This window comes from Diospyros lotus, chromosome 3 (assembly GCF_014633365.1).
Source record: "Diospyros lotus cultivar Yz01 chromosome 3, ASM1463336v1, whole genome shotgun sequence".
Lineage (NCBI taxonomy): Eukaryota > Viridiplantae > Streptophyta > Magnoliopsida > Ericales > Ebenaceae > Diospyros > Diospyros lotus.
Window position 1 is genome coordinate 17,068,616 of NC_068340.1, and position 9,789 is coordinate 17,078,404.

At 39.4% G+C, this 9,789-nt stretch overlaps 1 non-coding gene across 1 annotated transcript; it reads left to right on the plus strand.

The window, feature by feature from the left end:
* The first annotated feature begins 975 nt into the window (after positions 1-975).
* LOC127798572 (small nucleolar RNA R71) lies at positions 976-1,080 on the plus strand. The gene has a single exon (XR_008022436.1). It is a non-coding gene; the product is annotated as a small nucleolar RNA R71 (small nucleolar RNA).
* The last annotated feature ends 8,709 nt before the right edge of the window (positions 1,081-9,789 follow it).

A 9,789-nucleotide genomic window follows, 5' to 3' on the forward strand; every position in this document is an offset into this window, starting at 1 on the left:
GAGTTTGGTTGCTTGGCTTCTTGGACTGAGGAGGGTTGCTGCTCTTCGCTACCCTCTACATTCTGCTCCTCTACATGTTGCTCCATGTTTGATGATGGTGGAGGGGTTGGGATGATCACTTCTTTCCCACTTCGAAGCATGATGGCACTAACATTACCCCTTGGATTGGCAACTGGTTGTGAAGGAAGCTGCCCCGAACCTTGACTCCTTAACTCATTGATGTTTGTGGCTAGCTGGCCTATTTGGGTCTCCAAATTTTGAATTGTGGTTTCTATTTTCTGTTGGAATTGGAGTGTGTTGGCTGCTAGTTGCTTAACAAGATCATCTAAGGTAGGTTCTGACTTGGGTAATGGTGGTGCTTGTTGCATGGCTTGATTCTGCCTTGGTGGTGGAGCATGGTTGCTTGAAATTGAAGGATGGAACCTCTGCTGAAATGGTTGATTCTGGTGGTATGGCTGCTGCTGGTGCACATGTTGACTGGAAGGGCTGCCATATCTGAGGTTTGGATGGTCTCTCCAACCTGGATTGTAGGTGGCTGAGTATGGATCATACTTGTGTTGTGGATGCTGCTGGAAAGGTCTACCAGGGAAGATGCCAGCAACAGATTCATTATTTTCTTGCAACTGTGGGCATTGATCTGTTGTATGGGATGGCAAGGAGCAAATGCCACAAAGCTGCTGCTGGGGTTGCTTTCTCTCTAATGCCAACTGCCTGACCATGGAAGCCAATTCCTCAAGCTTGTTTTCCATCCTTTTCTGGTCCATAATGGCAGCCACATTGACTTCATTGATGGCTTTTGTAGGAGTGTTAATTCTGGTGCCAAATTGCTGGGCATTTTGTGCCATCTTTGATATCAGCTCTTGTGCAGCTGCTGGGGTCTTCTCTGCCAAAGCTCCTCCACTTGCAGCATCTACCAAGTACCTGTCCATGGGGATTAGACCTTCATAGAGATACTGAATTAGGAGTTGGTCACTTATCTGATGGTGAGGACAGCTGGAACACAACTTCTTGAACCTCTCCCAATACTCATGTAGAGTTTCACCACTCATCTGCCTTATACCACAAATTTCCTTCCTTATTGATGCTGTTCTGGAGGCTGGAAAGAATTTTTCCAGGAAGATCCTTTTCAATCCATCCCAGCTGGTAATGGCAGCTGGTGGCAGGTAGTAGAGCCAATCTTTGGCTGATCCATCAAGTGAGAATGGGAAGGCTCTCAGCTTGATCTGCTCTTCATCTACTCCTTGTGGCCGCATGGTTGAGCAAACAACATGAAATTCTTTCAGATGCTTGTGCGGATCCTCTCCTGCAAGACCATGAAACTTGGGCAACAAGTGGATTAGTCCAGATTTTAGTTCAAAGTTAGCATCCAACTGTGGGTATTGAAAACATAGGGGCTGGTAATGCACATCAGGTGCAACCAGCTCTCTAATGGTTCTACCATCCAAATGACCATGATTTGCATTATTTCCATTATTTCCATTACCATTATCTGCCATATTGATGAATTCTGGAATAGGTTCGGATGAAGTGTTAGACACACTATTAGGGTCAATCCTATCCCGAGACTTAAGCTCTCTAGCTTGCCTTCTAAGAGTGTTCTCTAATTCAAGATCCAAGTCAAGTAATGTTTCCTTAGAGGACCTGGTCATGCACTTAGAGATCAGCTCAAAAACAGCACACAAAATGGCCTATGCATACCAAGAACACAGAAACACAAACAAAAACACACAAGCAAAAACAAAAACACACAAACACAAAAACACAAAAATAGGTCAAACAATAAGCCCTTAGATGATTTTTTTATGCAATTTTTCACAAAATTTCAACACAAAAACACTGAGGGACCTAAAAACACTAAAAACCACACCAAATTAGCCACTGAGAAACACAAAATGGCCCAAAAAGTGGTCCAAACGTTGGAATTTGGCCAAAAAAGGGTCTCCTCATCGCAAAGCAGTGACTCTTTATCCCCACACCCCCATTTCTTTGGACACCAAAAATCAGCTCAATCGGAGCAAGTGGAAAGCTGTGAACAGTAACCGTCAAAATCGTTTTTTTATCAAATCAGCTCCTATTTTGCCTCAAAGACCACTCTAAATGCAAGAAAACATCAAGGGATGCATAAAGACATGAAAGAACATCAAGTAAGGATGAGAAAGGAAGAGGATAGCACCGGTATCTCGAGCTCAATCCTTAAATAATGCTATCTGTTATGGGGATGGTCAAAACAGCTGTTGAATGGGAAAGCTGCTGTGGGTGATCTCCTCTTGGTTGCAGCTGCAGGGTTGTCTATCTGCCAAACGAAAAGGGAGATTAGTGTGGAAGGTAAAGACAACGTTGAATGGAGTGTTAAAAGAGAAAATAAAAGAAAAATGTGAGAAAGAAAAATGGAATATCCTCTTGGTCAGGTGATCTGCTGTCAGAGGCAGAAAAGTAGGATTCAGAGCATTCTAAAAATGGTTATGCTCTCCTGATCTGCTGCAGGCTTGTCTACTTGCTGTGTGAGCTTGCTTTTCAGAGCCTATCAGAGCACATGAAGATCAGAGAAGGACACAAGGTGTGCTACTGAAGATCAGAGAAGGACTGCAGGTGTTTTTTGCTTTTTCAGTTGCTGCAGGGCTGCAGGGTTACTTTTCCAGAAGATCAGGTCGTGCAGCCCTCTCCAACAGCCACTTCTTGGTTCAAAAATGATTCCAGAAATGAGAAAACATAAAAGGAAAATACACACAAACAAAAAGAAGATCGAAAAGGCAAATGAGGCTTCTCTGTTGCTGCTTGCTATCAGTTTATCTCAAGAACAGAATAGCTTTTCACCAAGAACACCAAACTGATAACCTTATCAACAACTGATAACCTTTTCACCAAGAACACAAAACAGATAAAACACACAAACAAGAAAACAAAACAAACAGAAAATAGGGTCGGTCCTCTATGTTTTTAGAAGAAAAACTTGGCTCCCCGGCAACGGCGCCAAAATTCTGACCGGCTGTCGAACCACTCCAGAATTAGAGATTTATGTTTGCATCTCTTCTCTAGTTTGCATCAAAGTGCACCCTAGGTCATCTTCTCACAAGGAGCCTCACCTTCTTCTACCAACAAGGAGAACCAATACAAATAACAGTTTGTTTAGGGGGGGTTGTTTTGACAGAAAATTAATTGGCAAAACAGAAAGACAATGATGGATGAAAAATCAGTAAAAGATATGCAACCGGCTGTGTATTTGTCTCCTATGTGAAATCTTCCTCGTCCAACCTATATACCTTGGCTTGCTAGATGTTTTGATATCCGGATAACAAAATCAAAGCATCCCCAACAACCATCCAAGGATTAGACTGATTGGAACAACAAAATGAATACAGAAATCTCTTGTAAACAAAATGCAGCCATTCACTCTCTATTCAACCTATCCGGACCTATGCAAGAACAACCGTTCAAGCACATAATATTCATTTCCTAGATGTTATACCAACCGGCTATAACATTCTGCTCTCTAAAGCATTTAACAGAAAATGAAACCATGCAAATTCACACAAACCTGCCATGAACTCCATGCATTCACAAATCTGTTCAAACTAAACCAAATAGAAATGAATAAGAAGCAAACAACAAACCAGATTCTTGTAGCTCATCCGGGACTCAAATTCCACATGGATTCAAGACACACAACCGGTTACAAATGCTCTAGCCTATCATTACAGCTAGGAAAACAAAATGGAACAAAAGATGTAGAAAACAGAAAAATGCTACAACAACAAAAACGGGCAGAATCCTCTCTATTTTCTCCTCCCTTTCTATCTCCTCATGATGATATTCTGGAAATTAATGCTAAGAGGCCTTAAATACATGGCTAAGAAAGGAAAGGCTAGGGAGGCTAGGGTTGGGCCTAGCCCAACAGAAAACAAGTGAGCCCAAAACAGCACAATGAGTAGCCCAAGTCTGCTCCTTGAAAGTAGGCCCAAGCTCCTTTAGTTGAGCCACTTCTCTAGCCCATCCAATATTCCCTAAAGCCTGGATCCATAGAGTAGAGGTAAGATAGAAAATAGTGCAAGGACAATTTGAAGCATAATAAAATAGAAACAATGAAATATCAGCAAAAATTGCTTCAAATGGCCTAATAAGAATGAGGTGAAATGCCAAAATATGGTATAAATATGCATGCTATCACCTAGCCTCATTTGCATGCATTTGGCATACATAAACATGATTATTTTTATATTTACATGCATTGCACCCTTACTGAGTCTTTATGACTCATGAGGTTTTACCTCATGTGTAGATGATGCAAGTCCGGATACAAGCAGGGATGGTGCCAGGAGGCTGTTGTGGCAACTAGCTGTGTTGCCCGAGTTTTGTATTTTATTACCTCTTGTACATAGTCATGTAGTGTGATGTGTGTATACCCTTGTGAGTAAATGTATACTTGTTGAGAGTTGGTATCAAATTGTTGTAATCATCGTAGAGTGATAAATGATTGTGAAATTGTTCATTATATATATGGCTTGGGTTATTGAACCCAAGTTCAGATCGAATAAAGATCAGCGAGGTATGTTCTCATAAATCCCCAATACTCAGCGAAGTGTTTGTATGCTAGCTTTGTGCCTGGGTCACCTCTGGCTTGCTATGGGGCGAGCTGAAGAGAGGTGAAGCTCACTCGGGTTTCGGGTCTCAGTCCGCTGTGTCTTCTCGATTGAGTTAGGACCGATTCCTGAGTGGAGCGAAGGGAAGGACGAAGCCTAGTTCCCACCTAGGGCGTTTCCTGTTGAAACATAGTCCAACCCTTCAGTTGTGGTTTGATAGGTGAGTAATCTGGTCGATTATTTACCAGTGGCACCCGTAAGTGGGAGCGGGTTGTTACAGTGTGTCCGCGAAGGTATGGTGGTGTGTCTGTGTGGTGCATAAGACCATGAGAATGAGACCCACGACAGCTACATGTTATGATGTTATGTGATGATGTGTAAGATCATGAGGATGAGACCCACAACAGTTGTATGTTATGATAATGACAGAAAAAACATGTTATAAATGTCAAGAAAAGCCAACCAAGGTTAGGAAAAGGCAAGTCAGGAATGATAAGATGATATGGTAGCCTATATTGGGCTGCAACAGGTTTGTATACGAGACTTGGGAGCTAATGTGTATCTTATGTGGGCCCCAAGGACCTTCTATGTGCAGTTTATTTTATGTTATGCATTTAGACCTAAGTCATGGCATGATATGTGGTTGCATTGGCATGATTTGCATGGGATGTTTGGGAAGAGTCTACTGTTAACCCAATTGCCTTTCTTTCTTGAGCTTGCTGAGTCTCGCAACTCACCCTTTGTTTGACCATCATTCCAAGTAGAGAAGATGCTTGTGTTGGCGAGTACGTTCGATGGGGTTGGGTCCAGATCATTGAGTTATGTTAGTAGGTGCAGAGTTCTCCTGAAACTAGATCCTAGGTGTCGTGTTGTTGTGTTAGGGTAATGGTTTTATGTTTTTTGAGATAGATGTATGTTATGTAAGCCCAGGTGGGCTCATGTTGAGAATGGTTATGTAAGGACGGGTATGAAATGTTATGTGATAAAAAGGTTATGGTTTCAATAAGGGTTGTGAGTGGGTTTTAGCTTTTGTTATTGTTCTTTATCATTCAAGTAATGACCCTTTCACGAATCCTCTATGCATGGTAAGGGCTCTGGGAGGTGGGCTATTACAGGCTGAATCTAGATGTAGATTAACTCCACTTTGCTTGGACATCAGCACCTTAAAGTATTATCGAGCAATAACTTCATCTCTTGTTGCTCTTGGCCTTTTATAAAAGTTTGAGACTTGGAATTTGGTATTTAAATCTACACACACTCACAACTTTTTTATTTGACCAATAATGGTCAAATTTGCTAGAAACCATATGAATATTATAAAGATAAGCACTAAGCACCCATGCATATTCATTTTTATCATTCTTATATAAGAGAACATAGATAAACTTCATAGAATAAAGAATTGAAGCTCTAATGGTCAAATCTGCCATCTTTTGCTTTCTGAGTAATGACTATAAAATTTGAAATATGATGTTAGTTACTTGACTAACTCTTAGAGTTGCTCGACTAATATACGAGCATACTCAATTGGATATTTTATGTAATCAATTATAAGAAGCCACACTAGAGTATGACCAAGTCATTACTCGACTGACTCATAAGTCACAGAGACTTTACGTTAAGCACTCGACTACTAGGTTAAGCTTACTCGACTAACACAAACATATACTTGAGTATAGATAATTGATACTCGATTAAACTTGAGCATAGAGTCTTGGCCATATTTAATCCAACCTTTACTCGACTGGGATATATAGATACTCAATTATGAAAATACTTTAGTCAATTGATGAGAAAGATATATTCGATTAAGAAGATACTTGGAATTTTCATATCAAAGAGATACTTGATTCAAAAACAATCCTTACTCAATTGATTTTAGAAAAATGGAAAGTTTACATAAAATGTTCAAGTAGGAAGCTTTGATGGTCGATTGAAAAGAGATTTTGCTAAAGCGTATAATCGACTGTGATAGAACAATATTCAACTGAAAATATGCTCAGATTTCAATAGCTATAGAGATACTCGATTTTTCGAAAATCTTACTCAAGTGGAAAAAGATCGAAACTTGATTATACAAAATACCATACTCGATTGTAGCTTTAAGAAACATAGCTTTATAAAAATATACTCGAGTAGGTTTTTACGATACTCGATTGAAATATATCAATACTTGATTAACATGAAAGATAAACTAAGCAATATTCAATTGACTCAAAAATCATTTTAAGATCGAAAATCAAGTGTAGAAGCTGTAAAAGAATGTTTGAATACTTTGCCTTCAAAGACTTCAAAAAATACATATACTTGGTTGAATAAAAGGCTTTTATACTGAGTCGATTTTAAGAAATATTTTCTCGAGAGCTCTTCATTATAATCGATTGACACAAAATATAATTTTACTAATTTGAAGAATATAAGACTATATAAGTCTGAAGTTCTCCAATTGTAACATCCCGAGTTTTGGAGATAAATATTAATTATTAATGCCAGTGTTGAGGTCATTATTGAGTATTTGGAGATTTAAGGAAAAAAAAAATAATTTATGTGGTTTTGAGGAGATAAGAAATTAAGGTAATTAATTAAATTATTTGGGAATATTTGTGGGAAAAAATGATGGAATTAAGTTGGTGAATTTTTGGGAATGTTCGGGGTATAAGTGTAATAAAGAGAAATGGGAGTTTCGGGTGTAAATGGGATTTTCGGAAGCTTTGGGGGCGCTGGTGTGAAATTTGGAAAGTGGCTGGAAGTCACCTTAAATTTAATGAGGGGTGTATATAGGGTGAGGGCGAGTGGCAGCCGGGTGGTCGCGCGCGAGGAAGGACTTGGGCGAGGCATGAGTTCGAGCCTGAGGGAGAGCAGACGCGCGCGAGGAAATTCGCTGAAATTTTTCCAACTCAAGGAGGCCCAAAATGGCGTCGTTTGGTTGGGGTGGTGGAAGCTATGTGCGGCGCGCAATGTGTCGAGCGCTGGGCCCTTCGATTGCCTTGGCTGCTAAGCTTATTTTTTGCTTCCTTTTTAAGGTCGATTTCGGCTATTATGTGAGCAAGAAATGTAGAGAGAAATGGGGGAAAGAGGGGAGAGGCGCACAACAGTGGGAACATGAGGAAATTAGGAGATTTTTGGAATTAATTCGCGATTAAAGTGGTCAGGTGAGTGGGTAAAATTAGTATAAGCGTTATATGTTCAAATTATGGATTTTATACGATTAAACTATGAATTTTATGCAGTTAGATTTAATTAAATTGAGCCACCATTTTATTACTTCCTATATAACGCTTTACTTCGCAACGGAAACACAAAAGAGGAAGGAATCAGTCGATTGTAGGCAAGCTCCTAACCCTCTCCTCATGTTTTTAATTTCCTACAAGAGTCTCTGGGGTTTTTCGTATTTTATCCCTTCTCTTACCGTGACTCGGTACCACACATTAATAATGCAAATACGTTTGGTAACCAATTTATAATATGTGAGCTGTTGTCAAATCTATGAATGGAGAGCTTGAACTAAATATGTGACTCCTGGTGATATTTATTTCCAACCTTCACGAGGCTTTGTATCGCTCCTACTTCTTTGAGAATGATGCCGAATCGATGTGGGTTAGGTTCTTAGAGAGTCGGGGAGACTTGATGTGATTGTGGCAGTTAACTAACCAGCCTCTGTCTAATCTTCAATAATGTCAAATATGCTAGACTCGCCAATAATGTAAGTAACAATGGGTGGTGTCCTTAATCTTGAAAGTAAAGCGGTACAAATACTTATGCCGTATAGGGGTTCATAACTTGACCCCGAAATCATATGTAATACCAACATGTGGATTTGTGAATATTGGGCTAATGTCTTATGCCATAAATGTGTTAGAAAAGTACAAATATGAGTTCAATGACGTGGATTTCATAAGGTGAAACATATGGGCTTTTTCCTGGAACAATCAGAATAAATATTCCCATAACAACTGTGTAAAGACCCTTGCATATACATGGTAGTGTGAGTTGCATATGATCATGCATGACATTGTATTTATTTTTATCAAGTGAGGGTTATGATGGGTAATTGTCCCCTCGGCCTTTGAGTGAGGGCACTGCTATCGCTCTGCCGGTGACGTCCGGGCAGGTTAGGCGTGTGTTGCCATACCAAAGAGGGTGACGTATGGTTGATGAGTGTTATGGGTTGTGATATTGCATATGGTATCATTGAGCATATTGACATGAGTGAGCCTAAGGGCTATTTGTATTTTGTTGAGCATGTGCATGTGTTACATTATGATATGGAACCTTTCATGAGAATACATGTAAAGAAAAGTAATGTGAACGTGAACGTGCATGACGGTGCACGGTATACAATATGAAATTGGCCCAAATGGCCATTTGTAAAATTATGAATACGTGCCACACAAACATGTGGAACCTGATGTGGGTATACTGAATATATGCAATAATGTATGACATGACGTGGGGAACGAATGTGGGAAGCCTTGTTAATGCTAGTTGTGGTGATTGATTCCCCTTTGTTTTAATTATGCTTGCTGAGCCTCGTGGCTCACTTTGTTTTAACATCATTCCAGGTTAAGGAAGGAAAGTTTGAGGTTAGATTCAGTGGTGTCGGATCCTTGCCGATGGCCATGTGTACGAGGCTCTCCTGACCGAAAAGATCCTTGGAGGTGAGTGTAAGCAAGGGCTCAGATGGGGGTGTTTCGTTAGATTTATTTAGTTGATGTTATGGTATGTATGTAAGAGCCCCCGAGATGTGTAATTTTAATCAATTTGCTTCTGCTAATGTAAATAAAGATTGAGGTGAAAATCTAGGTCGTTACACCAATTTATGAGAAATATTTTCATAAGCTACGAAACACCTTGATCAATCATGCTCGACTTATACAAAATATATTTTGGTTATTTTCAAAGATATAACTATATGTATGAGCATAAAGTTTTCCAAAGGTATATAAAATGTTTTAGAAATCATCAAGAAACCAATTTTTTTGAAAATATATTTCTGATAATATTTTCTCCATAAATCAAAATACAAATTTTTAACAATCTCCCCATTTTTGATATCTGAGCCCATTTGTTGATTATAAAACATTTTGACACAAGGGGCTATTAGAAATATATAGGGAGACATTTTTAGAAAAAATAGATTTTTAAGAAAACTTCCCCTAAAACTATTATCCCTTTCTCTCCTAAATATATTATATTCCCTAAATCTAATATA